The 8,819-nt window shown below is 46.7% G+C and overlaps 1 pseudogene; it reads left to right on the top strand.

Annotated features, from left to right (window-relative positions):
* Positions 1-8,160: 8,160 nt before the first annotated feature.
* On the top strand, positions 8,161-8,278 carry LOC124557548 (annotated as a pseudogene).
* Positions 8,279-8,819: the final 541 nt, after the last annotated feature.

Below are 8,819 nucleotides of genomic sequence, written 5' to 3'. Positions count from 1 at the left end.
ACGACTGACGTCGGTCGAGTTTCGCCTATCATATGCAGGGCGAAACGACCTGCGAGACGTCTGAGTGTCGCCGCAGTTTATGTGTTTACCTTTCCGGCGCGTCCGGAATGAAGATTCCTGGCACCGATTGACCGCATTGTCCTCTTGATTCTGAGAATACTTGTGGACTGTGCTCTGCTGAGTGCGACTGTCTGGCACTGGATGGGCGGTGGTCTATGTAGGTTGTTTTCGTAGCCGGCCAAACGGCAAGTTCAGTGCCCTCAGCTGAATAGCAGAGGCATGATGGGTAAACTTAAACTGATGCTAGTTGACGTCATAAAGCGCTGCTCTAAATTGGAGTGAACGGTCGCTATTGGCGCAAATGATGTTCCGAGACAGTGTGGGGGAATTTTGGAATCAGCACTCAATGCTGATTCGCGGTTTTCGAGGAGAGTAGGGAGTTGAGCAATGCTGGATTCGCTCTTGCATCGCATCTCAGAGAAGATTCAGGATCTGATCTTCGTCCGAGTCGAACAGTCTTGCGACTTGGTCGCTCTTTTTTGGAACAACTTAGAATTCTCGGACAGCCTTCGAGGCCAGGGGTTGACACAGAGTTGCTGCATGGCAGAAGTCGGCGCCTACATCATCAGAAAGCTGCCTACCGAGGACGTGCTGCAGATTTCAGTACTGGTACAGTATTTTGCGGCTCCGGCGTTGTAGGACCTTATCAATTTTATACTGAATTCCTCAGCAGCACGCGCGTTCCCTTTGCTACAAGTCCACCTTGCTTGTTTCTCCATATGATACCATTTGAGTTCTCACTACTAACTGCGATACTGCTATATAGTCGGGAGATTAATATTTGATTCATTAAGAACTCCAGTCATTATCGTCCATCTATTGCATCACAGCGAGTAGGAGCCCCTTGTTCTCGAGCCAACGCTTATTCTCATAATATTTCAGTACACCCTATCCTTTAACCTATTGTGTGTGTGTCGACAATCATGTGCATTTATGTTCTGATATATAATATGTTATTGTTGTTGTTGTGGTCTTCAGTCCTGAGACTGGTTTGATGCAGCTCTCCATGCTACTCTATCCTGTGCAAGCTTCTTCATCTCCCAGTACCTACTGCAACCCACATCCTTCTGAATCTGCTTAATGTGTTCATCTCTTGGTCTCCCTCTACGATTTTTACCCTCCACGCTGCCCTCCAATACTAAATAGGTGATCCTTTGATGCCTCAGAACATGTCCTACCCAATCCTGTTCAGTACCTCCGCATTAGTTATGTGATCTACCCATCTAATCTTCAGCATTCTTCTGTAGCACCACATTTCGAAAGCTTCTATTCTCTTCTTGTCCAAACTATTTATCGTCCATGTTTCTCTTCCATACATGGCTACACTCCATACAAATACTTTCAGAAACGACTTCCTGACACTTAAATCTAGATATCAACAAGTTTCTCTTCTTCAGAAACGCTTTCCTTGCCATTGCCAGTCTACATTTTATATCCTCCACTTCGACCATCATCAGTTATTTTGCTCCTCAAATAGCAAAACTCCTTTAGTACTTTAAGTGTCTCATTTCCCAATCCAATTCCCTCAGCATCACCCGACTTAATTCGAATACAGTCCATTATCCTTGTTTTGCTTTTGTTGTTCATCTTATATCCTCCTTTAAAGACATTGTCCATTCCCTTCAACTGCTCTTCCAAGTCCTTTGCTGTCTCTGACAGAATTACAATGTCATCGGCGAACCTGAAAGATTTTATTTCTTCTCCATGGATTTTAATACCTACTCCGAATTTTTCTTTTGTTTCCTTTACTTCTTGTTCAATATACAGATTGAACAACATCGGGGAGAGGCTACAACCCTGTCTCACTCCCTTCTCAACGACTGCTTCCCTTTGATGTCCCTCGACTCTTATAACTGCCATCTGGTTTCTGTACAAATTGTAAATAGCCTTTCGCTCCCTGTATTTTACCCCTGCCACCTTCAGAATTGTCAAAAGCTTTCTCTAAGTCTACAAAAGCTAGAAACGTAGGTTTGCCTTTTCTTAATCCAGCTTCTAAAATAAGTCGTAGGGTCAGTATTGCCTCACGTGTTCCCATATTTCTACGGAATCCAAGCTGATCTTCCCCGAGGTCGGCTTCTACCAGTTTTTCCATTCGTCTGTAAAGAATTCGCGTTAGTATTTTGTAGGCATGACTTATTAAAGTAATAGTTCGGTAATTTTCACATCTGTCAACGCCTGCTTTCTTGGGGATTGGAATTATTATATTCTTGTTGAAGTCTGAGGGTAATTCGCCTGTCTCATACATTTTGCTCACCAGATGGTAGAATTTTGACAGGACTGGCTCTCCCAAGGCTGTCAGTAGTTCTAATGGAATGTTGTCTACTCCCGAGGCTGTGTTTCGACTTAGGTCTTTCAGACCTATATATAATGTATCTCACTGTAATATTTAATCCGCATATCATTTCGTAGATAAAGGCAGAATCCCATTTCCAGTTGTTTGTTATGATAAAGTTCTCTTTTTTTTTTGAGTAGATTACGATTTTTATTAAATTATTGTGAGTGTGCACTCCTTATTTTACCAAGTAGCAGGGTCCACCATCATTTCCTTCTGTTACTGTTGTGCGCATAATTCATTAGCTGGTAGATTAGGAGGGGGATCGAGTGCATGTCTCGTTCTCATGCAAAATTCGTCTGAATTAAAGAGGTACAAACTCTTCTCCAACCCGGCACCTCGCAATGTTAACCATCAAATAGGGTCTATTTTTCTGGATCTCTTTGTACGGAGTGGCATAGTGCAGGGGAAACATAGGGACATCTGAAACGAAACTCACCTCCGTAACCGTAGTGTGGATAGGCGTGGTAGTAGACGGGGAGTTCCCTGTAGCTGGAGGCTCGCTGCTGGGCATCCGCTATCTGCATAGGGGACGCCCCACTCGCCGGTTTGAGCGACGGCGCACGTGTGGCCGTGGGCGCCGGCGCTTCAGTGACTGCGGGGACGGCAGGCGCGGTGCCGGGGGCGGACACGGCGGCGGCTGCGGCGGCAGAGGCGGAGCCGGGGGCGGTGCCGGGGGCGGAGGGCGCGCCGGGCCCCGTGGGCAGCCCGCGCTGACCGCCTGCACCCGCGCCAGCGCCACGGCCGCTGAAAGTCTCCTGGCTCTCGAGCTGCTGGCGCAGCGTGTACGAGTGGTAGAAGTCCTTGTAGCGGGGCGGCTGCGGCGGCGGAGGCTGGGCAGCGGCGGCCAGCGCGGCTGCGGCTGCGGCTGAGGCGCACAACACGGCCACAACTAAGCGCGTCATCTGAAACCGGGAAAACAATCAGACACTCAGACCTGCGCTGCTCACTGTCCTCTTCACCTCGTTCTCCTCCCTCGCATTTCACACCTTCGTATGAATCAGCTGCACAATGACTGGAATTCACGATATCCAGTTTTATTGCGCTATACGTTAAGTTCGTTGATTTGAAAAAAGCGTATAGAGACTGAAGATGGCAAAATGAATTGCCGAAACTGGCTGCTTTCAGAATAAAATAAAATATCTTAAAGTATACCGCTGTTGGTAAAGTTTATTGAATTGAAAAGAATTACAATGTCGTCGTCAAACATCAAAGTTTTAATTTCTTCTCCCTGGGTTTCAATTCCTACTTCAAATTTTACTCTACTGGCCATTAAAATTGCTACACCAAGAAGAAATGCAGACGATAAACGGGTATTCATTGGACAAATATATTATACTAGAACTGACATGTCATTACATTTTCACTCAATTTGGGTGCATAGATCCTGAGAAATCAGTACTCCAGAACAACCACCTCTGACCGTAATAACGCCCTTGATACGCCTGGGCATTGAGTCAAACAGAGCTTGGATGGCGTGTACAGGTACAGCTGCCGATGCAGCTTCAACGTGATACCACAGTTCATCAAGAGTAGACACTGGCGTATTGTGACGAGCCAGTTGCTCGGCCACCATTGACCAGACGTTTTCAATTGGTGAGAGATCTGGAGAAGGTGCTGGCCAGGGCAGCAGTCGAACATTTTCTGTGTCCAGAAAGGCCCGTACAGGACCTGCAACATGCGGTCGTGCATTATCCTGCTGAAATGTAGGGTTTCGCAGGGATCGAATGAAGAGGAGAGCCACGAGTCGTAACACATCTGAAATGTAACGTCTACTGTTCAAAGTGCCGTCAATGCGAACAAGCCGTGACCGAGACGTGTAACCGGTGGCACCCCGTACCATCACGCCGGGTGATACGCCAGTATGGCGATGACGAATACACGCTTCCAACGTGCGTTCACCGCAGTGTCGCCAAACACGGATGCGACCATCATGATGCTGTAAACAGAACCTGGATTCATCCGAAAAAATGACGTTTTGCCGTTCGTGCACCCAGGTTCGTCATTGAGTACACCATCGCAGGCGCTCCTGTCTGTGATGCAGCGTCAAGGGTAACCGCAGCCATGGTCTCCGAGCTGATAGTCCATGCTGCTGAAAACGTCGTCGAACTGTTCGTGCAGATGGTTTTTGTCTTGCAAACGTCCCCATCTGTTGACTCAGGGATCGAGACGTGGCTGCACGATCCGTTGCAGCCATGCGGATAAGATGCCTGTCATCTCGACTGCTAGTGATACGAGGCCATTGAGATCCAGCACGGCCTTCCGTATCACCCTCCTAAACTCACTGATTCCATATTCTGCTAACAGTCATTGGATCTCGACTAACGCGAGCAGCAATGTCGCGATACGATAAACCGCAAACGCGATAGGCTACAATCCGACCTTTACCAAAGTCGGAAACGTGATGGTACGCATTTCTCCTCCTTGCACTAGGCATCACAACAACGTTTCACCAGGCAACGCCGGTCAACTGCTGTTTGTGTATGAGAAATCGGTTGGAAACTTTCCTCATGTCAGCACGTTGTAGGTGTCGCCACCGGCGCCATCCTTGTGTGAATGCTCTGAAAAGCTAATCATTTGCATATTACAGCATTTTCTTCCTGTCGGTTAAACCTCGCGTCTGTAACACGTCATCTTCGTGGTGTACCAACTTTAATGGCCAGTAGTGTAGTCTTTTGCTCCCTGTATTTCACCCTCGCCACCTTTAGAATTTGAAAGAGAGTTTTCCAGTCAAAAGCTTTCACTAAGACTACAAATGCTATTAACGTAGGTTTTCTTTCCTTCTCCTATCTTCTATGAGAAGTTGCCTCGCTTGTTACTACATTACTCCGATCCAAACTGGTCTTCCCCGATGCCGACTTCTACCAGTTTTGCCATTCTTCTGTTATGGATTCGTGTTAGTATTTTGCAACCGCTACTTATTAAACTGATAGTTCGGTCATTTTCACACCTCTCAGCATCTCTGTCTTTGGAATTGGAATTATTACATTCTTCTTGATGTCTGCGGATATTTCGCCTGTCTCATACATCGTGCTCACCAAATGGAAGAGTTTTGTCATGGCTGGCTCTCACAAGGCTATCAGCAGCTCTAACGGATTTTTGTCTACTCACGAGGCCTCGTTTGGACTTAAGTCTTTCAGTGCTGGCTGTGTTATTCTGAGGTCCCGAAATACGTTGACAAATTTATTGGATTGCTGTAGTTCTCATTATCGAGACCGGCTTGACAGCCTGAAGAAGACAAATAAGAGACAAATTGCACTTCGTACCTTTAAAAGTATTCCAAACCAACTAAACACATGAAATAAACACGAAGTGGCCGTTTACGAACCATTGTACGTCACCCTTTCCCATTCACAGCGTACCCCTTGTGGTAGCAGGTAATCTATATCTCACAGTATTTTTATACAAATAATAAGTCACGGACCTAACAAATTTGGATGAAATTTCTCCTCGGGTTCCTATGTCAATACCTTTTCATTCTCAACCCTGAGTAATGTAGGTGACTCTTAATCCACCACCGCTTCTTTCCAGGTAGTAAGTAACCAGTGATTCTTTAAAGAATCGAACTCCCCTGTAAAAAACGGCTTCAAGCTTTAAATTACTTTACAGATGCGTTAATGTATTTAATGTTTGAGGTTGAGCATGTGAGCGAGAAAAAGTTCAGAAGAGATTTCAAATTAGGTTTTAACTTTGTTGAAATCACTACGTGCTGCTTAAATATAGCCAAAAATGGTTCAAATGGCTCTGAGCACTATGGGACTTAACTTCTGAGGTCATCAGAACTACTTAGAACTACTTAAACCTAACGACATCACACACATCCATCCCCGAGGCAGGATTCGAACCTGCGACGTAGCGGTCGCGCGGTTCCAGACTGTAGCGCCCAGACCCGCTCGGCCGTAATATGGTCAAGACACTGCATTACACTTCTTTTTCACCTCCATCTGCTCCGGTTTGAGAGTTAGGTGGTCCTTACTCGACAGTGCTTCTTCCCAGATGCCAAGTAATATATGTACCAAGTTTGGTTGAAATCGATCCAGTAGTTTGGGAGGACATGTTGAACATACATTCACACATATTTGTAGGATAAAGAGATTAGCAGAAGAGCGATTTTATGTTTACCGGGAGAATTAGTGCAAGGCATTATTTTGACTCTGTCCTTATTCTAAAACGTTCCTTTCGTGTGCTACGTGGTCCGAAGTACCACTTCCGGTCACGGTACGAAATCACGCACCCTTTAACAATGTAAGGTGTGTGAGGCAGATTACGCGACACACTATGCCGCAGATTTAATTGAAAACCTCGCGAAGTGGCTCACTCTTAGCTAACACCACTGTCGGATAGTTAATGACTCCACGACCCGCTCTGTGATCTCTCTCTTTACCGTACAAGTTGCCGCTCAACAATCCGCAACACTCGCCGAGAAAAACGCGAAAGTGTCTAAGCAAATTTCCATGTACCTTCAGATTCTCCCTGTCTGCCGTAATGCAACAAATAACTCGATTGATGACGAAGAACGACCTACTCCCAACTTCTGAAATGTGCAAGTAAGACGCCACCGATACCCAAGTGGCACCCGACGTCTGCACACCACGAGGGTTGCGGGTAAATCCTCAACTTAGCAAGCTCCAGACCGGTGCACAAAGTTATTTTACGTTTAAATATTCTACTCAGTCCGAATCAGGAACAGAATGTAGGCATTTTCATTGGCCACTTCCCGCTCCCGCTTTTAGCACTTATGCAATGTGCTGTTTCCTGCAGAGGCTTTACAATATGTCTCCAGTGGGTGTTGGAAACACCGGTCGTCCTGGAGAAATCACTCGAGCTTGAGCATATATCAGATGCCCAGACCACTATCTGTTCAATAGAATAAAAATCAGCTTCAGTTGCCACTAATTTCTTATTCATTACACGACCGATTTCGGAACCTAAAGCTCCATCTTCAGGTGCCATGAAATAATTAGTAAAATACGGATGTGTGCCAGTAGGGCCAGTCAATCAAGAGGGGTCACAGGCACGCCAAACAAACCCACTGAAGCGTAGGATCAGCAACCAGGGCGCCCGAATCGACAGCCGACGAGGAAGTCACTTCCTCGTTTCGGAAATGCACTGAGGTATTTCTCCTGGCGTCATGGTGTGGAGATCCATCGAGTATGACTTCAAATCACCGCTGGTAGTGACTGAAAGGAGGAGGATTAGGGTTTAACGTTTCGTCGACATTGAGTCATTAGAGACGGAGCACAAGCTCAGAATGTTTGAAAGGTGGGGAAGGAAATCGGCCGTGCCCTTTCGAAGGAACCATCCCAACATTTGCCTTGGGCGATTTATAGAGATCGCGGGAAACCTCTCATGCGGCGATATCGTGCGGGACAATGCTCGTTCAGACATGAACTGCCTGCGTGGTGTTGAGGTATTCCTGTTGCCAGATCCGTCACTGTGTGGGACCAGGTCGGATATGAACTCTCTCTGACTGCCGGTATCAAAGATATCAAGGATCAGTTACAACAGTTATGGGCCAGCTGCCACAGGACAGAATACAACGACTTTATGACGTCTTTTCCAACCGAATCGGTGCGTGCACCCAGACTGGAGGGGGTGCAGCGTCATACTACTAAGTGCGCTCATACTGCGAAGTTCTTTGTAAATTTGCCTCCAATTTTTAATCACTGAAATGACATCACATATACTGTCAATCGGTAAAGTTTCAGTTCGTATCGTCCTCCTTCTCCGGGTGCTTGAATTTTTTTGTCTGTCAGTATGTTAATTTCGCCAACGGCCTTGCCGCAGTGGTAACACCGGTTCCCGTCAGTTCACCGAAGTTAAGCGCTGTCGGGCTGGACTAGCACTTGGATGGGTGACCATCCGGTCTCCCGAGCGCTGTTGGCAAGCGGGGTGCACTCAGCCCTTGTGAGGCAAACTGAAGAGCTACTTGATTCAGAAGCGGCGGCTCCGGTCTCGGAAACTGACATACGGCCGCGAGAGCGGTGTGCTGACCACACGCCCCTCCATATCTGCATCCAGTGACGCCTGTGGGCTGAGGCTGACACGGCGGCCAGTCGGTACTTCTGGGCATTCATGGCCTGTGCGGGAGGAGTTTAGTTTTTTTTAATACATTAATTTCGCGTATTGGCCTAGGAAAAAATGACTATCTGTAAGGCCCTTTTCTCATTTTCACGATCCCTAATCGAGGCATACGACAGAGGCAGCCTAATGGTAGCAAGGATTTGTTCGGGCACAGGTTTTCTAAATTTACCCAACAGAGTTCCTTAAGAACTATACCGCTTTTCTCCCAAAGATATGTCCGAGCGATACTGTCACTGATCTTTTGCTCTTTTTGTAAACTGGAGTGGTCTGCTGTGCTCCACCATCACATGGAACTGTTATCTGTGCGGGGGATTCTCGATAGATGTGCTCTAGAGCTAATGTA

The sequence above is a fragment of the Schistocerca americana genome, chromosome 1 (genome assembly GCF_021461395.2).
Source record: "Schistocerca americana isolate TAMUIC-IGC-003095 chromosome 1, iqSchAmer2.1, whole genome shotgun sequence".
Lineage (NCBI taxonomy): Eukaryota > Metazoa > Arthropoda > Insecta > Orthoptera > Acrididae > Schistocerca > Schistocerca americana.
The sequence above is the reverse complement of the archived record's forward strand: the minus strand, read 5'-3'. Positions and strand labels throughout refer to the sequence as shown.